At 33.5% G+C, this 24,961-nt stretch overlaps 3 non-coding genes across 3 annotated transcripts; all 3 read right to left on the reverse strand.

Moving 5' to 3' along the window:
• Positions 1-17,485: 17,485 nt before the first annotated feature.
• Positions 17,486-17,578, reverse strand: Trnak-uuu (transfer RNA lysine (anticodon UUU)). The gene is made up of 2 exons: positions 17,542-17,578; positions 17,486-17,521 (listed from the first exon to the last, which is right to left on the reverse strand). It is a non-coding gene; the product is annotated as a tRNA-Lys (tRNA).
• Positions 17,579-18,011: 433 nt separating this feature from the next.
• Trnar-ucg (transfer RNA arginine (anticodon UCG)) lies at positions 18,012-18,084 on the reverse strand. The gene has a single exon. It is a non-coding gene; the product is annotated as a tRNA-Arg (tRNA).
• A 235-nt stretch (positions 18,085-18,319) lies between these two features.
• On the reverse strand, positions 18,320-18,412 carry Trnan-auu (transfer RNA asparagine (anticodon AUU)). Its single transcript has 2 exons — positions 18,376-18,412; positions 18,320-18,355 (listed from the first exon to the last, which is right to left on the reverse strand). It is a non-coding gene; the product is annotated as a tRNA-Asn (tRNA).
• Positions 18,413-24,961: the final 6,549 nt, after the last annotated feature.

A 24,961-nucleotide genomic window follows, 5' to 3' on the forward strand; every position in this document is an offset into this window, starting at 1 on the left:
CATAGCATCACAGCAGCACAATAGGTAAGATGTTTTTGCCTCTTCATATACGTTCTGACGGTACATGATAATCTTTCTCATCTGCATATGTTTAAGGAAGTCTGTATTATTTATATGCAGCTTCGTTTGACAGAAATGATACATTCGTAAATAAATCATCACAAATTAGAGAAATTAGCTCCTCCAAATTCCATTGTACTGTGAGGTTAGACCTCTGTGGTGGTAGACACGTATTCTGCATAACGTTTATCCTCGTAGTGCTCAAGTTTTCTTGGCTGATATATGTGAAATATAAAGCATTATAACCCTTTTCAATCATTCAATCATGCAACTTCCGCAAAGAAAGGCAATCATCACCATTTATATGAAGGGGTACAGTTTTCAAGTTTTTTTTTATAATTTGTGAAAGCCCACTCAAGACGGTCAAAGATGATACAAACACTTTTATTTGTAAGACAAATTTGACTTAAGATCACATAAATATTAAATCATGATGTAATCGTTTTACTTCATTACACCCCAGTAATTAAGTTTTTCATAAGTTGGCATTACAAAAATCATGCTCAATGTGCAGGAACGAAATCATGGGAGGGGTTGGGCGTCAGTGAAACGGAACCAGCGGAACTACCGGGAAAAATGCTTGAGACACCCAGAAGCCATTTGGCAATGGTACACGCTCCAATGAACACATACACGGTCTAGTATTAACAGGTGTCGACAGTCTAGACATGTAGCGAGGTTAGCATGTGAAAAGTTAACATTCCTTAGAGATTTTATATTGGCCAAATTTATCCAACTATTACGCGAATTGAGATCCACGTGGTAATTTAAGTTTTAATCTTTATTAAGGTCGTATGAACCAGTTCAGATTATGGTAATGCTGGGTTATATTTGAGGTGAATAAACTGTGTGAAGCCTTTGATGTTGCCAATAATTAACGTCAGGCTACAAAAAGTCGTTGTCTTCTATTTGAACCATGTACGTTTGACGAACCCAAGATCAAATACTCTAGCTTGTATTGCACTGCCAAATAAGCTTCGCGTTCATTAAGCTATGTTTACAATATATTTGGTGACTAACCCATTCTGAATTAAAAGAATGATCTTACTGCGATGGAAAATAGACATAGCCTCACTCTCACATCGCTTTACCTCGTCTAACATTTGCGCATGTATAAAAATATATACTTCCTCAGTTCCGGATCGTACAAGATTAGTGATTACGCTTACATCTCCGCCATTGCGATCACCGTTCTGGTTTAGAAAGCTTCCGATAAAAAAGACCGGCACAATATGGCCAACTTCATGGTTTAATAGACCAAACATAAACAATTGCTATTTTGCCTTTTTGGTAAGGTATTCTACTGTATACAATGATTCAAATGTTTATAAAACCATATTGGCTCAACTTTCAGTAAAAAATTAAATCTGTTAAAATCCCGTCAATGACAGTTTTAATAAAACAAGATTAACATTTAATTTGCCACAACTTCTCAAATAACTAAAAGCTATTGTATATATATTTTTTTCTGAAATTCCAGACACATTTACATATCACGTATTGTTGTGTCTTATAAACCTATGTTATAGCGGTTTAAGCATTCATAGTTCGCAGTTCTTTTAAAGAGGAAATATTAGGTCGTCGTAGGATTAATATTTGTTCTAAGTCGTTTTCAGAAAGTTTAGGCTGTTGCTTATATATCAAATTTCATCATAGCGCTGTGCAGTTTGTATCATTTTGAATGCAGTGTTTATAAGACATGCGTTTTACAAGTAATTTCTTTCATGCTTTTCGATGAAATATGGAGTTTTATCAGTGAAATACCAAAAGTGAAAATATCAACTTTTATGCCTACTTATTTCATGAATTTTAGTTACTTCCCTTGGGTCTCAATAAAATTGAATTAACTCCCTTGTCCATATACATGTACATTAAGTTGCGTCTGAAACTCTTTTGACAACAGAGAAAAAAGTAAAAACAAAAAATAATTTGCGATTTATTTTTTATTAACACAGAAAAAAGGTAAAAATGGATGAAATTAACGAAAATGACTTACATCTCTTGTTTGGAAACATTTTTGATGCGGATGCATTTTTAAATAGTGATTTTGAAATTGAACGAGTTGATGAACACACAGCTAGAGAAACAACATAATTACTTCAATCTAACTAAAGCTGACACTTCCATGGCAGAAGAACATTCCCAAATTTTAGAAATAGTAAGTGGAAGATAATTCAGAAATGTGAATGTAGATCATTTTCTCGAAGAAAATGTCAACAAAAAAACAGAAAGTGATATAAAGTTTTCCGCCAATTTCTTTCTCACAGGGGAGAACACCGCAACATTCAATTTATTCCGCCTGATAAAATAAATGACTTGGTCTGCAATATTTTTGCGATCTGTAACAAATAAAAATGGAGAAGAGTATGAACCGACAAATTTGAGAAGCTTTGTCAGTTCTATAGACAGTCACTTGAAGGTATCACAATCAAAAGTATGCATCGTAAACGACATAGAGATTGCAAAATGTCAAAATGTGCTAAAATGCAAACAGAAATCACTGAAAAAGCAAAGGCTTGGAAACAAACCAAAGGCCACAGAATCCCTGACAGATGAGCACATTGAAAAAATGTATGAGGCAAAAACCCATGGAGATTTCACTGCCAAGTCATTAATTCACTCCATATGGTTCATATTTGTCACTTTCATCGAGATGCGTACTGGTATTAAGATCCATAATCTTAAGTGGGGTGATGTTTCTGTTGGTCTCGATTAAAGATACGGACACGAGTTCTTGCAGCTGTCTACAGAAAGACAAACAAGGACCCGTACTTGAGCAAATGCACGCGACATAAGGTATTTACAAAATAGTGCCAGTCATATTAAAGCTTAGAAATAAAAAAATAACAAAATGTTTATGAGAATTTGATTTAAATATAAAAAAAACGAAAAAAAAACGAATTGTATCAATAGAGCTTATGCTGTGCAGGGAGATCCTGTTCATCTATACAGAACATACACAGACACGCGCCGAGCTGAAATGCTTCAGGAAAACAGCTGGTGTTTCCTCAGCATCTGTACTTCACGTCAGGGTGGATGGTTTAAGAGATCTGCAATGGGTGTAAACACACTGTATAACATCATGAATAAAATAAACGCATATGCCGGCATTGACGAAGCGAGAATTAATCCCTACAGATATATTTAACAATTTATTCAATAAAAAACATCTCACCCTCAAGTTTTTTTCCGGCATATTTTCAATTGTTGTTTTCCCTTGTTGCTGTTCGTGTCAAACATTTGCTTTCGTTTGGATTGATACATTTCAAACAACATAACAAATGCTCAAACACTTTTTCATTTCATCTAAGTCAGTTTCAAGTAGTCCAGCTGTATTTTGTTATCTGTTGATGTTCTTTTGCAGAGCCAGAAAAAAACGAATTGTTTTGAAGCTCAACGACGAACATGTACCTCCCAACCAAATCGTTCAAATTTCAGACCACAAGAATATAAACAGCCTGAATTATTTCAGTAAATTGAGCACAAAACACTCGATGGAGTTCTCGGAAATTCTGTCAAATGCTAATTCCAAAGGTGGACCAACTTATGCATCTAGGGGAGACTTGCCTGCAGCCGATGCTGTTACGAACATGTCCCGTGGTTTCTTTGTAAATATCAATTTCATGGGAAATGTTACTTTCAATTTTAAGAATCAAGAACAAAACACTCGCAAAAGCAGCATGTGGTGAACAGAAATCGACAAATTCCCTCTCCATGTTCGAGTCAGGGAGAGAAACGACCTTCCTACAAGAGAATCCGGCTGATATCTGATAGCGAGAGCGATTGAACTAGTTTTTAAAGTTAAACATCTGTATTTGCAAATCCCCATTTGTTTTACTGACACTGTCGACTTGAAATATTCCATCCAGTAGACGCCGAAGCGTGTAATTCGGTTTGTATTCATGTGCTATTTAATTGTATTTGTTTATTATTAATAAACTGTTATTATTTTGAAACATATGCGTGAATAAAAGTTCATTAATGAATATTTTTGCACTGAAACATCAATTATTATTACTTAACTACAACATAATGACTTCGATAACTAATTTTTTAGCGAACCGGAAATGGAAAATGCGGTCACTCAAATTGCATGAGGGGCGTCCCACGGAAAGTGTCGTAAATATCACTAATTTAAAAAGGGTGTAATTAAGAAATATTTTTAAAAAACTAATAAACTCCAAAAAAAGCATAAAAGAAACAGAAAATTTGTTTATTTCAGTGTAAGATCGTATTTTATTTCATGAGTGTCATAGAAAAACATATTTTTACGAGTGGCGAAGCCTATCCTCTATATTTTTCTTATTATACTTATTCGTGACTTGTTGTCTATAATGACTTCACGCTGGATGTTTATTGATGTTAATATATAAAGCATGTCATAATGTTCATGTTTTCCACTAAAATATTCACAATACAAAACGAACAACTTGTTTTACAATGGAACACTGATCGAACATAAACAACAACGAAACGGCTTAACAATAGTTAAACTTTACATGTAAGTTTTAGCTTTCCATTCGCAAAAAAAAGTTATGAATGATATTGTGAATGAATGCGTCCTAAGTCGTACATGATTTATAGTGCATTGGAAGAGATTGTGACATTGACAATTTTTTTTTTAAATATCCCCCCCCCCCAGTAATAATTTCTTTGAACATAAAACTAGTATGGTTACCATTTATGTTACGGATGAAACATGACATTAGCAGAATGACAGGAATTTTATGACGCAAACTTTTGATTGGAAATAATGTTTAAGAACTCCCCCCCCCCAAATAAGTTGCCTGGACAATCGAGACACAAAAACAAATTTCCTGGATTAAAACAGTACTTAATAGAGTCGGAAGAGTCAGTCACTGAATGGACTGGAATAAAGACAATTACCACGGACATCATTTTGTGACAATTCACTTACTATATATGACTTAAAAGTTTTTCTTTTAAACGCTTATTAAAGTCTGTTGAGTTGTTCTGAATTTTCTTTTTACTCAAAGAACGAACTATTCTTGGACACCTCGTCACACCTAAAAACAATAGAGGGTCAAAGGAATCTAAGTTCCCATATTTGAGTATCGAATATATTCAACGGGTCTTTTTATTTAAGACATTGTTTGGCAACTTATATCAGGGTCTCATTTTTGCAGGTGCTAAATGCTGATGATTTCTGTTAATTTTCATACAATTATATTATTTTCACTACAGTAGTTACAATTCATACTTGATTATGCATGAATACATGATCATGACCCAGGAGACTCATGTCCAGTGGACTCGTGTTACACGGACCGTTCCAGGGCAGTTATCACATCATTTAATATATGTAAATCTATTTTGATGCGCGTGTTGTTTGTTCGTGGTGTTTGAATTTGTGTATGTTGTCATTATAAGTATGTGTCTCTAGTTTATTGTCATTTTGTCCCCTACCTTGCGCATATACACTAAGTTTGTTTTCGACTTCTGGGCTAGTCCTTTTTATTCCTTGTGACGCTGAGTTTGTACGTATAATCCAACAACAAAACGTTCACATTGGCCCACCTTAGACCAATTCAAAAACCAACTAGTGAGAGTAATGTGTTTCAATTCATCCTGAAAATTTACTCCAGCCGTTCGCGAGATTGACAGAGCCTGACCGACGAATGCTTGAAGTTACAAATCAGGGAGTCTAGACAACTTTAGCCAATATTTACAATGATGTTGTCAAAAGTAAACGAGAAGAATACGAACCCATCATTGTAGATGTTATCTAATGTTATGTATACAACATGAGCTATTCCAATATCAATATGGAACAAGGAAGGTCTTTGTAACAAGATTGAAAATACTTGTGTTATATGCCCAAATTATAAAATTTGGCAACAACGACCTACAAATGGTCTCACAGACGCACAAACCACATATGAATCTCTACACTTACATTAAATAGGTCGACTGTCATATTCTGCATAGTTCATAGTTCATACTACCTATAAGTAACACATTTCCAGCTAAAATATATTAAGGAAATTTGATGCTGGGTAATAAATTACCATTATTATTTTTTAATTACTACGTGACTTGAATTGAGGCCTTTGAGATTATGAAACGGAACCTAGCAATCTGAATGAAGTTGTTTATAAGTTGATATCATTTTCAAAGTATTTAAATTGACCAATCATATCGTTTCCTTATTTGAAAAAGGAGAAAAAACAGACCGTATATAACGTTTATCTCCTTTTTTCAACTGTTTGACCCAACAACGTTAACACTTATAATTAGAATTGGCCAATTTAATCGTTTCCTTATTCGATAACGACACAAAAATCATATTTTCATTTTACCTCCTTTTGCAAGTAAATGACCCCACAACGGAAGATACATTGAATCATTTCCAAACGGTATAACGGGATATAAATCTCACATTCCATGTATCATTTCCATTGATATTCCCTTCGAAGGACAACGTTTTGTAGCGGACAAGCTTATATTCCGGGTAAATCAGCACTTGACCGTACAATAGTGTCTATGCTTTATGAAATTGCAATTTTTAAAGGTAAGGCAACGAAGTAAACGAATCAAATGATGACATGCTGCTAGGAACAAGATGGCCACCAAGATTGCTGTCAACATGACAAAAATGACAAACAATGAAATATATGATCGCTTTCAATCGACTGATTCACTGCAATACACTACGTATGTTTACTTTATATTATATGGCAGTATTTATCAATGAAAATTTGAATATTGTACCATAACATAACTGATATAAAGTAAACACACTAGTATTATTTCTACCGTGTCCATTATCAGTTGCAAACGATCTACATTACATATAAATTAAAAGTGTTGTAATTTGCAAATCAATTGTATGTATGGTAGTGTGGATATAAACATCATGCCAGGACATATCACATACACATGTGATATACCTAACATACGTTACTTAAATACTTCAAATGTGTTGCATGTGCTTTGGGGTTAATTTCTCTTAAAATAAAGACAAGAAACGCCGCAATGCGACGATAGATGCACATGTTATACACTTTACATACGTCATATTAATGTTACGAATGTTTTGACTGTGCATTTGAGCGAATTGACTCCACATTTATACAAGAAACGCCGCTTTCGACGAAATCAGGTTTTCAACGATTGACACTAAAATAAAACTCATTAGAAACATATCTTTATTTTAAGAACAGTTACAAGTTTTAGTTGTTATAAATGAACTGACACTATATATGTTCTGTTTCAACAGTTTATCTCTTTTTGGAAATAGTAACATTGACCTTGACCCAAGAGGCACCAAACGCACTATCATCCAAAAAGTATCCATAAACACTCCCTAAATAACCAGAGGGAGAAAATTTGGAACAAGCATGCTATATCAGAAACCTATTCAGATTTACTATATTTACTCCTGTATACGTAAACATATATAAATTTGATATTTCGACAACAATAAACAGACTTAAATGTTTGTTTTCTGCCTTTGACAAGTACAAAATGCATGGTTTATCCTTGAAAATCCCTGTAGCTATATAAATGTGTAGTGTAATATTCATAAAACGTAGCCTGGTAAACTTTTCTTTTCATGTTTTAATATATATATGCCAGTTTAAAATTATATATGTTCATTTATATGATATTAGCTACATGTTTAAGCTAACTAAATTTACTTCTGCCAATAACCTATTGTTTTTTTTTTAATAATTACTTCCAACTTTAATATTTAAATTACTTTTGTTTCTGACAAACAAACAAAACACATAAATTGTCCACTACATAATGTTCAAATACTTATTTTGTCACTTATTTATGGTCCAGTGTAAAATGGCCGTATTTCATTCTTGTGACGTCACGTCATAACAAGTATCGTTACTCGATGTTAAAATGACGTCATAAAACAAAACAGTGCGTCGTTAAAATGACATTTATTATGAAATATGTGGCATTTAAGTGATCTTACCAGCAATGTATATAGTACACAATTACGACTTGCGCCTCTTAAAATCCGAATCTGCAAAATTCCGCTCGAGTCAAATACAATATCCCGGATCAAAACGCAGTACTAATAACCCTATTATATACAAAAACATTCACCTAGATTCCACATCAGCATCAATATCCCTTCACTAGACTGTAGCACAACCCCAAATCAATCATTTTCCATTGAACTGAGTTAACCATTACACTACTTCACCACTTTATATAATAAATAAATAATTAATTCCCCTTTATTCCTAATGATCACATATTTCTCTTTAATAAATAGTAAGCACCATCACCTGGATGTCTAGAAGAAATAATCCAAATGTTATAACAGCGAAGATTTCCATTGATGAAATGAGATGATGGTCGATATGACGTCATTTTCAACTTCGCCTGTCCGGAAAAACATGGTGCACACATTAAAGTCGCATACTCACTCGCACTGACCTTCTGCGATATTCGGTAATATTCGGTAAAAATAACATAGCTTCTAATACCGCTTAACTAGTTACATAAAAAATATGATTTATTACACATTCTTAACGTATATCTAATATGTTGCACGAAAACGATAGAAAAACCGTTTGTACTTTTTCCTTTATACACTTTCAAGAATCTGAAGTAGCTGCTCCTTTAAAAATAAAATTTTATTTTATTTTGGTCGAGAAAAGCGCATGTATTCGGATTTGTTATCTATACATTTGTACATATTTACAAACCGAAAACATGGAATATACTTTAATCTGTTAACTCTAAATATTCCTCTGTATATAGCTTTGCAGATGTTACTCGTATTTGTACAACAACAATTTTTATTTCTAATTCTACCTACTAAAATATTCACATTCTCGTAATACATTTTATATCTACTTGAAACGATTTACCAAATACCTATCTTTTTAAGGTACGGCCCCTCGTACATACATAAACGTACTAACTGTGTTTCTCAAGAACTTTCCAGTGACATATACATCTTTTCTTCCGTCTTTCTCTTTATATTTCCCATTTTGTCGCGTAATAAATCAGTCAGTATATAGATATCCTTCATTTATAGAGCTGTTTTAACCCGGTATAACATGATTTTAAAAGAGAAAAGTTGCTTTTATTATTAATAACTTGATAGACTAGGAATGTGTTACAATATATATTAAATATTGGAGTATTTATCTATCATTCACCTGAATACAACAAGTATAATTATGATGAAAAGTACCGTAATTGTATGGACATCAAGTTAATGAAATGACAATCAATATGATGATTGTAGGTACACATTGTGCCATACATTACACAATGATTGATACATTTGACAGTAGTTGCAGATAATCAGTTAATGGAAGTCGATAGTAACGGAGATGTGTTGTTTGTGGAGTGTTATGCTGTTCTTTCATGTTTCTTGAATGTGTTTTTTTTGTTTTTGTGTTCTATGTCTTTGGCGTTCACCTTGTGCCATTAAACCGGGTTTTATGTTTAAACTGTTTGCTACTGAGCTTGTTTCTGTAGCTTTTCACATAAGTATTTTTAAGTAAATGCATCTATAATTAGTCTATACTTTAGTAGCAAATGAATACAGAAGCGTTTTATCAAGCTTGCAACCTTTCACCCGACTGATTAGCTATGTTCTTTATATGTTATATATGCCAGAATATACAGAATACCGTACGAGACAAACGAAACTAATAATATTGGCAACGAAAATAAGAGAAACGCATCTGACTTTCAAACGAATACCGAACAATTTTCAGAATTACCTGCGATGGTATTTGCTCACCTGTTTGCATCATAAATAGCGAAAACAATTGAAGCGTAAGGATGTTATAAATACGAATTTATTTTACTGACCGGCGGTACCTTACAATCCATAATAAACACCTATTTTGTATATAGCATACTATTTGTCGAGCTTTGTGCTGTTGTTCCTTGTTTCTTGTTTGTGAAAACGATTGGAGGCATTAGAATGTTATATATACGAATTTATTTTACAGAAAGTATCTAAAACATTATTTATTTTGTTTTGCAAGAGTGTTAAAATGCACCAGAGGTGGAACGTTTATTTCAACATAACAGCTATTATCAAGTTATTGATTTTTAGCGCTGAATTGCTCAATTAAAGGGCCTTATCCGAACACATGTGAAAAAAATAATATTACCAAATAATTAAAAGCCAATTAAACGCATCTATAAACATTAATATAACACAAACCTCTTCAACATATGTTTAAAAAAAACAGCCAAAGTTTCTCATTGATGCGATAAGTATTTGATATATGTACAGTTTATCACCAAAAGTATATCAGCAGACTTTAGAATTCCTAAATATTTAGTCATCTTTACTCCCAACAGGATTAGGACATCCTCATGTCTCACATTTCCATTCAAACATGCAAATCTGCCCAGACGTATTACATTTGCATCATGATGTGCTGTATTTTGTAGTCAATCTACATGCAACCAAATGCAAACTGGAGACAGGTACCGCGGGTTCTTCATCGAAATTCGTTTCAATAAACTCATTTTTCTGTAACCAAACAGTTAATATTTATATGATCCTCTGGCTCGAAATCAGCATCAGCTGCTTTCATCCAGACCATTGCTTGATAAGCTGCTCTCTTAACGTGAATGCGTCTTTATTTGGTAGAAGCAGCTCCCTTTTTGCATGGTTTCCTTGTCTCCCTGCATGTTGTCAAAATCACTTGATAAATGTTCTGATGATGTCTATTTAGAGTCCGTTTGCCAAGCTGCCATTTGATAATTCCATCGGGATAAATAAAATTACAAATATAATATAATGACTAGAAAGACTTCTGTTCTATCTCATTTCAAATTAAACTGACACTCGTCTGATTAACTCTTATTATATTACTAGCACTAGTATTTGATGTATCGTAAACATATCAAACCATAATGTTAAGTATCTTATAAACATAACTTTAACATTGTATAAAACTGTGTTTGTTTGTGTTGTGGTTCTATTTTAAAACCAAAATAGCATGAATAAAGGAAAGAAAGATCTACAAATTCATTGCAAATAGCCATACTTGCCTTTCACTTTTGGTAAATATATTTGAAATGGCTACCTTCGATGTAAGAGGGGTAATTGTCGATAAATATGTCATAAGCACACAATAAGTGTATGTATATTGTAACTTCTAAGAGACCATAAAACAGATGAAAAGTGGTATGCTTTATTAAACTTTCTTTAACAAAATGTAGTTCGACTTTTGTCATAATTCATATAATAGTATTTATAATTATCGAAAATATACTGGACGACCTTATTTGGTTATTACAACGAACATAAACAAATGCACTCGTCCAACTTTGACCTCATTTGTAGCCTTAATGTCCTTTAAAGGCCGACAGCTGGTCTGAATGATCCACCTTAATATCCTACAATACATTGATGGTTATGAGTTTGCATTAACAAATGTTGCCAAAAGAACCAGTTTAGGCCTCTTTTCTGAGATCCGAAGTAAAGTAATAGGTGTTCATGTATCCAAATATATGTTTGAACTGATATTCTCGTTTTACAGTTTAACCAAAGGATTTAGCCATTGAGCAATTGCAACATTGGTACAAAAGTAACTGATTTTTCAACTGTCCTAGTCCAGGCATCAACTGTTTCATCGAACATTGCATTAATCCCTACGCTACCATAACAACGGTTGAAGTCGACTCCCCTCTAATATCAAATGATGCCGCTGTTTTATCTTTTACCGACGAGATTTTATAACTTTGATAGCTGTTCCCATTCAAATCCCATGACAACAACATTCGACTGCTACATTTTCATCGTTGATTCTATAATAACCTGCAAAGGCACGTTTTGTTTAAGAAAATGATTGAGCGCCAGCGCAAACACATTGATATCGTCTTATGTATTGCGATATATCATTTTGTCTTATTTACAGCAGCTAACAGCATTGGCTGCATTATGATGTTTTTGCATTTTCAGGTTGTTTCCGCTTGGCCTAGTGTCTTATCGTTTTACTAGCAGATACATCATTATGAAGTTCATCTGCAACCGTAAGGTTTATATTGTAGGGCCCTTCAGCTAGCGAACGATACCTTCGTGAAAAAATAAGTAAGCAGTAAGATGCTTTTTGTTCTCATTTGCTGTGCAGATTACCTTCTGTGGATGAGGTTGCATGACAGCAGACAGTTGGTGTTTTCGACCAGACGCCGTTCCTCGTCATTCTCGCGCTATCCGGATGATACCTGTCAAAAACAAATCATTCTACAGTCAGAAATCATGGATCTGGTAGGGTACATCAGTCAGATTCTTAAATCTCGTAAATTTACACTCAAGTCGGTCAGAGGTGATAGAACTATTTAACTATATATATTTGTTTTGAATGTATAAATATAATGTCAAATGCGAGGATGTGTGTTTATCATTTTCTGAGGATTTATATTAATTCCTTCAACACGTATCTCTAAGAGATAAAGCTGGGTCATTAAACATTTATAACTTGCGAAAATCAATGCAATTAAAACAAGCGTGAATCTAATAACATGACGGAAAGGCGTTTGACGACCAGTGTGTCATATGATCTTTTATCCATAAATTTGAATTAAAAACATATTTGTGCGTCATGATTGCTTTGATAGTGTAAGAGAAGTAATGATAATGAAATTCATAAAGCATGACATAGCAGCATATCCATAAACAAAGATTTAATACATTTCACATACTACAACAATTATCAAACAAACACTTTACTGCAGTTCTGAAAATAACAGCATAAAATGCTTTAGACTCCTATAATCAGTATTTAAATATGATATGGTAGTTAAACGATATGTTTGTGAAACCTGATCTGTGCTGACGAGAACAAAATATCACCTATAATCAAGAATCGGCAGAAACTAAACCATTAGGATGTTTTGTGGTTAGGTCTCGTTGTAACGAAACCAAGGGTAACAACTGGTATTAGGTACTCGAGAACACCGGAATACCGTGGAACAATGGTACGGGCTCCAGGACTCGTGCACGAACAGGATAATCACATGGAGGCGGAGGCTGTTTCCGGTATCTCCAGACGACAACTCACTCGACATGTAGCCTAGCATGTGAAATGATACCTGAGTCCGTGGTGACCTTATGACGGTATATTCTTGAGATCCGGTTTATTGGCGAATGCGATCATCTGTAGTTAATGATATTTTATACATTTTTATGGTGTCTGTAAAGAATCAAGTCTTACCACCTCATACTCGTGAATTAAATTATTAAACATACGAGCAATATATAACAAAACGTTTCCATGTGAATCATAATATTATTTTTATATAGTTTTGTTCTCCAGTTAGGTGATACTTTGTAGTATAATGATCTAAGTGGTATTTATTTGTATATGGTAATACTTGATTTTTTTCGATTTAGACTCTTTGAAGCCTGATACAAATTATTAACGTCATAGCAGGGTACATACATTAGTGTTAAACTGGAAAAAATATGTCACTTTTATGAAACTATATTACTACACTGACCGGTTCTGACTTATAAGTATGACCCCAATAAGCCTTCAGATTTTCGACTTCAAATTTGAACTATGAATGAAATATTTTAAATCTAAATTTCTTAACATGAAAATTCGGTATAATATTCTACTATATTTTCTAAATGTAATTACTTTTTGCCATAGGGGCTCATTTCAATCCATTTGAGGTGGTGGATATATTAAAAGGCAATACTTTGAAGATAAATATAGGGTTGAATATAGCATCCTTACATAATTAAGTTTCCAGTCTTTGATTTTATGAAAATTTTGCAAATTCATGTTATCTTTAAAACCTTCTTTTGCTGAATCGGAGTGTTTTGGCACGTGACGTCATTTTTTCAAATATTTTACATAGGTAATTATTAGGAAGAAAAGATTAGCTAATTTTAGTCTCTTTTTATTTTTAATAACGTTTTCTTTATTTGTACCCAGTTTGAGTACAATGATGCTTTTTTATTATGAAACTCTATGATCACACAGTTTTAAACCATTTATTTTATAAGGCAGACTGTGTGTGATGCTCATAGTTTCAAACAATGACTGAATCGTATCTCTGAAAAGTTTTTGCATTAGGTGCTCTAAATTGTATTCCTCCGTCTGCAGATAGAGTTGGGATCTCTAATCATTGACGTACTTGGGTAAGATTATTATTATTTTTTTATTATTAAGTTTTATCAATTTAATGCATACTTTGATAAGATTTACCTTTTACGTTTTTTTCTTTATTAAGGATTGTTGGGATAAGAGTGGGCTTTGTGCACGTAAATTGGTTTAAAACCCAGGTAAAATTACATTACTAACAATCCTTGATAAACATACCTAGTTTTGAATATGTACCATGTATGCACTGTGCTGTCTGTGGAGTTTTGTGCTGTTCTTCCATGTTTCTTGTTTGTGATTCTTTTTATTTTTTTGGTTCTATGTCTTTGGCGTTTACCCAGTGCCATTAAACCGGGTTTATGTTTAAACATTTTGCTACTGAGCTTGTTTCTGCAGTTTTACACATAAGTATTGGTAAAAGAATGTTACATTTACGTTCAAATCAATTTCTAATCAAAAGTATAACATTATATATGCCATAACATTGCACGAAAATTAAAGCCATTGTAATTAGTTTTCCTAAGATTCAAAGCACACTGACATGTCACGTTTAATTGTATTGTACATACACTCATGTCATCTTGTTTTGGCTTTTATCTTATCTATTTCGCTGTGTTTTTATCTCAAGAGAGTGCATGAGGTTGTCTTAATATTAAACAAACAAGTTTTCAGGCGGATTTCAGAACGTTAAATGTTTTTTCTTATTTATCTTGTCTTATCAAGATGCTGCGAATCTTGAAACTGTTTATTCAGTGAGTGTTTTTATATCAAAATTGTTATATCTTTGTTATCATTATTTATGAGTTATTGCATTTTTATCAAATGACTTAACTTTGAATATGTACTGATGCTGTTGTTAAACAAACGCAAATATATCTACATATTTATATTTTCGCCAAATTAATCATAACAAATTTTGAAAAAAAATAATTTCACTATAGTAAGCTTATAGACGGTTGTCATCAACGAGAGGGCTTAAAATATTTGAATTGGTACTGTATATTTTGTTTTTTCTTCAATTCGCAAACTCAATAGATATGTATGATTTTCCGAAAAATTGTAAGACGTTCAACCTTTGATACATAGTGCATTGGAAGAGATTGTTAAACAATTAGATTGAACATTTACAGAAATATCAGATCAGTTCTCAATTTCTTTCAGGCCCTATTTGGTAAATATTTTGAACACTTTAATGGTAATTGTTTATCTCAATACTGATAGCATTAGCAAGATTTAACAGATATTTAATATCGTAAAACTTCTGATGGAAAGGTTGAAATATTTAAGATTGATTTTCATGACGAGCCAAATGGAACTTAATTGGCTTATGCAATTGAATTCATATAATAAAAATGGTACTACACGGTTTATTAAGTATGGCAAAACGACCTGACATTTATAGTCGGAGCAAGAATACAAACAATAACACAACTGTCGTGGTTAAAAGAAAATACAATTCCAACATAAGCCGGCAATGAGATAAAATAAATTAGAAATGGACCAAAAGGCTATTCATCCATTGTTTTAACTGAATACAAAAAATAGCATGGACGTCACTTTCTAACATTTGCGTTAACTAATAAATCATAAGGGTTTCGTTTTACAGACGTGCATGTACTGGATGTAGTGTTTTCATATAAACAATGATGATATAGCCTTTAGTTTGTCAAACATTAACTGTTTGTTTTTGATAAACATTTGTTTGAAGAATAAGCCATTTTGTTATTCACAAATAGCAGTCAGACATATAAAGTTGTCATGTATTCAATATTTTTTTTGGAAAGGAAGTCATATGATCTCTGATAGGAGTAACGTGCTTATGATATTCGCATACAGTCTATTTTATTGTATTATTTTCACAAGAATGGTAAAGTAATGATATACAAGTAATACTTGCTAATTAATTCAGAAATCATCTTGACAAAATTGTCACAGTAGAACAGCGAAGTGTGAAACCAACAATAACATAGACATTTCCATTTAAATAGTTGGGAGGAAAAACATGCCTATTAGTAAATCAATTTACGTTTACCCAATTATTACCAAGGACCAATGAAATTGTTCTGATATTCACATTCTATGTGATGCGGTGTATCAAATCGAGGAATATCCTAATGAGAAGTAAGTCCCTGATATTTGTGTGTTGGATTCATTAGTCTGAATATATGAAAACAGTGATTTGCAAACGTCTTTGCGTCTCAGGTCATACTATTTAAGGACTACATGCCATAGTTATTAAAGTGTGTCTTAACAGATATATTTACAAACTGTCTAGTGTAATATTTTGTTTTACAACCACTTTTGCATTCCCAGCACACACGCATGACATGTTATGCGACCTGGCTAGACTGTGATACTTTATTACAAGTTGATGAACATCCATTTGTGAACATCTCTACGTACATTAAGGCATAATTCTTATTGTTTTGTACATACAACCAGTGTAATAAGTTCAAAAGATATAAACTCCTACCAAAAACAGAACTGGCTCTTTTGGGAAAAATGGTGTTTAATGAATGGCTCTTGTATGCATTTTCTTTTGTGGAGGCTTCTCTTGAACACGAAAACAAGGGGATAAAAAAGGAGAAGACGAAAGTAAAACGGAAAATGATGAATCATTTGTTTATGTCTCAAGAGAAAACGTGAAGGATGTTAGCATAATTTTCAACCTAATCGACTACGATGAGTAACATAGATTATGAAACATTATTCCAAAACAACAATCGAAATCTAATTTATAGATAATATTAAGACTGTAACGTAATGAGAACGTTATCATTACTTTTATGATGTAATTATCTTTTTATTAAATGAATTATTGTCATATTTTTTAAACTGGACACTCGTAACTATTGTAAGGCACATATGAATGATATGTTATTGTTCACGTATGCGAATGAAGTTGAAAGCTGATTGTGTACAAATGCACATATTGTCATGCTCATTACAAGTGTGTGAGATCATTAAAAGACAAACTGAATGCGCAAGGACTTTGTCCATCTATGCAAAACTCGGTAGTAGGTAATTTGTCCTAAATTATATTCAAAATATCCCGACTCCGGCCGGACTCGAACTCGACTTCTGATTCAAAGTCAGACTTCTTATCAATTTGGCCACGAGGCCGGTTCATGATAGCCGATATCCTTAACTTTCGGTGGTAAAATACCCACTCGACACTCGCATGTGATAGCAAATAAAATGCACATGCGTTTGATATTAAAATACATTCGCACACAGTCAATGCGTGGATAAGTGGTAGCAAATATGAGCGCATGAAATGGTATAGTGTGTCTTGAAAATATTTGTGGAAAGTAAACGAACACACAAAACGATCCTAAAAGATTAAGCGCCCAACGAGGGACTCGAACCCTCGACCCTCAGATGTCTGAGTTTATTTCAAACGTAAAAGTCTGATGCTCTACCGACTGAGCTAGCCGGGCTCTATATAATCGGTTTTGGTTCGATAACATATTATATTGTCTCGTCACATAAACTGTATCACGAATAAAGTTCAAAAAAAATATACTGTAACTGGTGTTTAAGTCTAAATCCCTCTATATTCCCTACCTTGTTTGTCTTGCACAGTGGTATGAAATCTTGTATTATTTTGTCACGTTACGTAAATTGTATCACGAACAAAGTTCAAAATCAAATAGTTTAACCGGTGTTTAAGTCTGAATCCCTCATATTTTATTCAACCTTTTTTGAACCACTTTCGAAGGTTATCTAGCACAGAGGTATTAAATATTGTACTCAATGTACTTTTATGCTGTAAACTCATAAACCATTTAAGAGATAGACTGAATGTATCAGGAGTTTGTCCATCTATGCAAAACTTGGAAGGAGGTTATTTGTCATATGTTCAAAATAATACGACCCCGGCAGGACTCGAACCTGCAATCTTCTGATTCGAAGTCAGACGCCTTATCCATTAGGCCACGAGGCCGGTCCTGTTGTCCGATATCAAGTGAGTTGCTTAACTTTCGGTGGTAAAATACCCACTCGACACTCGCATGTGATAGCAAATAAAAGGCACATGCTTTTGAAAATGAATTAAGTTCGAGCACAGTCAATGCGTGGTTAAATGGTAGTACAAATATGCGCACATGAAATGGTCAAGTGTGTCTTGAAAATATCTGTGGAAAGTAAACGAACACACAAAACGACCAAAAAAGATGAAGCGCCCAACGAGGGACTCGAACCCTCGATCCTCAGATGTCTGAGTTAAGCTCAAACGTAATAGTCTGATGCTCTACCGACTGAGCTAGCCGGGAACAATTAGATAACAAATTATAATTATTATCACGTAACGTAAATTGTGTCACGAATAGTTCACGAAATTTCAAAATCAAATGGTGTTACCGGTGTTTGAGGCTGAAATCCCCCCATATTTCATTCAACCTTTTTTTATTCCGACCCCGGCAGGACTTGAACCTGCAATCTTCTTAAAACGACCCCAAAAGATAAAGCGCCCAACGAGGGACTCGAACCCTCGACCCTCAGATGTATGAGTTTATTTCAAACGAAAATGTTAATCTCATGCGAGTGGCAAGAAGATAAAATAGATGAGTGGAGTACGTTGAACCATGTATACGTACCAAGAGAAAACATGGAGGATGTGAGCATAATTGGTCAAGGTAAGATTTATTTCGACTACGATAAGTAACATATTTTTAACATTATTCCAAAAAAGGAATCATACATACGGTCAAATCTAATTTGAAAGATGCACTGCAACATATATGATTGAAATGTAATTGTTCACGTATGCGTATGTGATTGACAGCTGATTGTGTACAAATGTACCAATTGTCATGTTTATTACATGTTTGTGTGGGCTTTGGTCGTTTCGTTGTCAGGTCCAACAATTTTGTGATATATTTGGAACATTTCTCTTTGTTAGTAGTCGAGTGGAGATGGACTAAGATGAACTAGAGTAAAGTTTTGGACATACACTTAAACTAAGAATTTGTAGTTTAGGAGGCAGGCTGGTATGCTCCACTATGTAAATATGCTCAAGTATTTAAAAAGTATGAACTTGGAGAATGTGTTGAGTTCTAACTGGGTTCTAGTTGGCGGTTTCCGCTACGCTACACGAGTGAAGTGATGGCACGGTGTGTTCTGAATGCTGATTACCTGATGGTGTGGGTTTTTTTTTAAATTAAGTTTGTATGCACTACATGACGTTCAGGTACAATGTAATAATACCATGACAACCTACGGAACAAGCCCTGTAGCCAAATGCCTGTTTAGAGGCAATCAGTTCTAAGTGACAATAACATACACTTAGCAAGACACACCAAGTCACTTTAAAACAGAAGCAGATAACATATTCATATATGTGTATTGAAATAGTTTTGGGCTAAAGCAGTGGGATGGCCAATGAAACAGAGAATTGAGCAAAGCCATCAAGTATAAACATGTTAGCTTCATCAAAGCCAGAATCAATATGGAACAATGAAGCATGAATTAAACTTAAATGAGCCTTATCAAAGCCAGAGTCATTGTGAAGACAATGAAGCATAAAATATAAATGTGTAAGCCTTATTAGAGAACATATCAATACAAATACAACAAAACATAATTTATAATCATATAAGCATAATTTGAGCCAGAATCAGTGTGAGGACAATGAATCGTAAAATAAAGTCATGTAAGCCTGATCAGAGAAAGAATCATTAAAAAGACAAAGAATCATAATTTATAAACATTATTAGAGCCAAAATCAGCGCGAAGACAATGAAGCAAATAGAATACCCATATCACCCTTATCAGGGCTAGACTCAATGGATATACAATGAAGCAAGAAGTATAAACTAATCCAAATGTAATTTCAGGATCAAGCCAAGGTAGCGTAATCCTTTCAAAGCAATGTGTACAATATTGTCAAACAGGCAAGGCAAAGACAAAAAAAAACAATTTGCGTTTTACATACTTGTATATTTTTAAACAGATGACATGCCGTTAAAAACTGGAACAGTTAATACTATTTCCTATAAGAAAGAAAATGTTAAAATAGTATACCCGTGTTCATGTGTTCGTGTCTCACTAACGTTCACGTTCACGTTCCATGGCGGTTATCCCATTTTTCGGTAAAAATATTTTGATGAGTGTGTGGTCTGTCTGTGGTGTTTGTATTTGTGTTTGTAGTTTTTATGCTATTGGTTCTGTAATTCATTGTCGCTTTTGACAGCTTGGCTATTCCCTGTAGTTTTCATAGTTGAATTACTCTGTAATTTGTTTTGTCTAACCCGATTTTTTTTATCAGAATCATCCATGCTAAATAAGCATGTGGTTATGTACGGTCTTGTTCACGAACCACATATCATGAACAATGAAAGTTACAGAGCCAAGTGAATAAGCAAAACTTTAACCAAGCTCCTGTTTCAAGGCGCAAGAATAATGCCAAACAAACACAAAACAAGAGAAACAATTCTTCAAGACAGGGTCATGCCTAGTAGCCTACAATAAAACCCAAATCCTGATCGAAATGAACTGTTATCAAGGCCAAACAAACACCAAACAAGGGAACAATGCAAAAAGACTAACAATCCACAATATCATTCCTCAATTTAAAAGACTAAGAATACCCTAGCAATTATCTTGATGGATTTTTGTCATTAAGTTGAAGTGGGAATAAGTTAATGTCCTGCAAACAGTAAAGACATAAAATGTTACAGTGGTTCATAATCCGTTTCGTTTTACATGTAGTTCAATCAACAAACATCTCTTGATTTCCTGTAATGATGCAAGGCCATTAATATTTTATAACCTAATATTGAAACTAATGTTTTCTCAGCAACCGTAAATCAGATCTCACGTAATATGAGGCAAGTACGTTTCAAAGCAAGCTTGTCATAAGAGATAATATCAAATTGATATATTTGAAAACAAATGGTCCATAGTGACGTTGTAATAATAACGAGGATGGTTTCATTGGTATTATATTTAAAAAAATGCAAGGTTCAAGCGCGGCAATGAACTCATTTATGTTTCATAAAATACAAGGTTAAAGCGCGGCAATGAACTCACGTATACGTCACTATGTATAGAGCAAACCAACAGATTAAACAAATCAGCACATTTTAATTTTAAGTTTTACCTTAAAGATACAATGAAAGCTATAGGAACAAGGTAAGTTGTCAAACATTCAACAAATAAACCCTCTATAGAGGGATATGGCAATGGTCAAAACGACAATAACTTATCAGCATGGCATACACAAATACATGAAACGCAAAAACACCACAAATGCATAAAAAAGCTTTCCCGCCTAACGATAGGATAACCACCTAATCGTAACTAACAGAAAAGTACGATTACCTTTACACATACAGTTTTTGTGTAAGCGCCACCTAGTTCCTTGCGCCGATACATCACAATATTTCCTCGTAAATTTATAATCAATAACACTCAATCACTTATTTCTTTCAAGCTATTTGATGAAGCATAGAACCATACATATTTATATTTAAAAAGGTTTCATATGTTAAATAAAGATGTTTTGGAAAATAAACAAAACTTACCATTTACTAGAACAATGGTTATCCTATTTTTAAACGTTTTCTTGAAATTAAACCTGAGTGTTGAAACATTTATTTTCGTACATAACAAATAACAGACAAAAACAACTTTCCAAGCATAAATTCAATTTTAAATCATCTTTCAAATATATGTTTAATCTGTATGACTTTGTAGAACGAACCTCAGAGAAAATTCACACAACAATTAACTGTTATTTACCCCACCCACATAAACAATGTCAACAACCAATCCTGGTCTTCACTCTTTACCTGGAGAACAACCCGTTTTCAAACGTGAGACTGATCTCTTACAATGAGTGGTGCCTGAATCCACTTGTTTCATAAAATAAACTGTTTTAAATCAAATGTTTATTCAAATTCAATTTATTTTCACATTCGACATTTCCAAATTTTCATTCAGTACATGGCTGCCAGTGTTATTTTGAAAATTTATTCAAATGCTCTGTTAGATTAAAAAATACTTTCGTGCATTAACTGTTTCTATTTGGAACATAGATACATTTGTAAAAGTCCATCAGTTCACAAAATGTTTGCGCAACAACACCAGTAAATAATAAACTATCAAAATACTTTTCGAGAATTATTTCTCCATGTGCTGGAAAATCAAAATGACAAATACGTCATTAGCTGTCAAAACTCAGCTTGAAGGGCGTCCCACGGGTAGTAGCGTTGAAAACACTCATTTCCAAAGAGGAGACATGTACAACAATTGGAAATATGTTTATCCATGACACTTGTCAAATATAATACGATCTTACACTAAAATGAATATACTCTTTATCTTCACTAATAATATGACAGCTTTAGGTCAAACAAACTCAAGGGATGCTGTGGGATACTCGCACGAATAAAGGCAACCGAAAGGGATCACTGCCCTTGGAACGTGAAGCTCAAGAACACACGGAAGCCCTTGACTCAATTACTTCTGCTACCGCCATGCAACGAATTGCAACTCTTCAATTAGTTTGGAATACGCAAATTGCTACAGACGTTAAGAGTAGAATAAATCCCAATACCAGAAATCGCACAAAACGGTAAAATAACAACATTTGCGAGTCATGACACAGACTATCTATGAAATACATCAATTGATTTACGGAAAAAATGTTAAACGACACAGGAGGACATGCGTGAGTTTTTTCATGGGAATAAAATGCTCTTTTTATTATCTTATTACACGCAAGAGGTAGTTATAGATTCTGCCAAGGTTGGCTTTATAAAACGCGACTTGCGAAGACCATTGTTCTCTATTATTGTTTCCGTCATTTAAGAGTACACACGACTCCATATGAACTATTTAGATGCAGATAAGCAGAACGATTAGTAATATCCTATCAATTGCTTTGGTTTTAAAAGGTGTTTACTGATTTTCTTTAAACCCCGTTTGAAATCCAGATTCCTAATTAAAATATCAACAAACTGCATTGTACATAAAATATATCCTTGTTCGAAGCTCGCTTTTCTCCACTATTGATCCATTAGCAGCTTAATCTTTCCGTTCCATTCAAGATTAATCTTAGAAATGGATATTTTCTTCTATATTTTACATTAGGTTCATCTAATGCACACACTGTAATAATAGCTCTACATCGATAGTTGGATATTTACATTCATTTTAAATTCGAATCATGTTTAGTGATGACCTTACTTAATCAAACTAATTCCCTAAAGTTCTACTAATAATTAGTGTCAATATTGTTGGTCTAACAGCAATGAAACTTGGTCAGAATATTTGTCTGTATACTGTTTAGGGCAAATCCGATTCTGGATCGAGTGGGTTACAAACAACTAGATCAAACCAATAAAAACCTTTCTTACAATCTAAGGCTAAAATCTAGGTCCAAAATTAATAAGAAATGGTGAGAATATTTGTCTCAATAAAATCTGGGGTCAAGTTTGGCACAATGTCAAAGTAAATGCGATCTGGTTAATGTTATTAAGTCCTCGCTTTTGCCCCAAATGCATTAAAATATGGTATTTCGTTTGTTGTTGTTTAAACATTATGATTTACCAATAACTTTTCGACAAAATTAATTATATTGTTCAATCCCATTTAACAAAAATTAATTCGATACTAAGTTGATCATAAAATGAACAGCAATTTTGAGAATGATATTATGCTGTGCTGTGGGCCGATGAGGCACAATTTACCGTACATAACGTATGCACAATCTTGTTTTATTGTAGATAAAAATTATACGTGATATATAATTCATGCTTCAAATGTCTAGAGGATTGCATCGACCTATAAATTATCGATTTTTACCACGTACATTTTAAAGGCTTGATAAGCAAATTATTCTGACACTCGACACACTGTCAAAATTTACATACTGCGTCCTTCATTAGTCAAAATGGACAATAAATTTAAGACTAATATTATGTACACGAGGTTGCTATTCCTTGAAAAATATTATTGAAATGTAACCTTAAGCTTTTAATATTCTGATGGACAGTCTATACGATCTGCAATTACTAGAGCAAGACTTGTAATAGTAAATCCTTCGAACAATAAATGTTCTGATATTTAGAGAATGTTGTACAACAAACAAAATATATTCAGGATCAATTATTCACATTATACATATCCGATTTTTTCATTGAGAGAAATAAAACCCACATTGCAACACACAACAAATTGGATAGAAACGTTTTGTTTAAATAAAACAAATCAAATCGCAAAAAAATAAATATTTTTTGTCTAATTTTCCGTTTGTCTTGCCCTAACAGTCGATCCCTGAATTGGCCACTGCTTAAATCTCGGAATCGGAATTAAATCTCGGAATCAGAATTAAATCTCGGAATCAGAATTAAATCCCGGTATCAGAATAAAAACGGAGGCTAAGGGATGAACTTGCAAGGTTTAACAAGTAACAGTTTATTGTTATTTCACCTCATATTAGAATTCATGGGGTTTTAAAATGTTTCTTCAAATAATGTTATATATTTTTTTCGCAGGGACAAAATACCCCTCCCGCTCCAACCCCATGTAACAAGTTTAGGCAAACTATTGAAAGACCTTCACATGATGACGGCTCACTCATTTATACGAAAGTACAATTAAAAATTATGTAGGTGCACACCTAGAAATGTTATCCGCTATTATATAATGGACAGTTAAATTACTCCCGTAACTCATATTTTATTGTTTTTGTATAGTTAATGTCCCTTTCCCCATCAAAAAAATATAATATACTAAAGCAACACTCACATTAACACTAATATGCCGACGTCCTCTTCATAGAGTATGCATATGTTAGAAAATCGCTGGACATACAT

The sequence above is a fragment of the Mya arenaria genome, chromosome 6 (assembly GCF_026914265.1).
Source record: "Mya arenaria isolate MELC-2E11 chromosome 6, ASM2691426v1".
Classification (NCBI taxonomy): Eukaryota; Metazoa; Mollusca; class Bivalvia; order Myida; family Myidae; genus Mya; species Mya arenaria.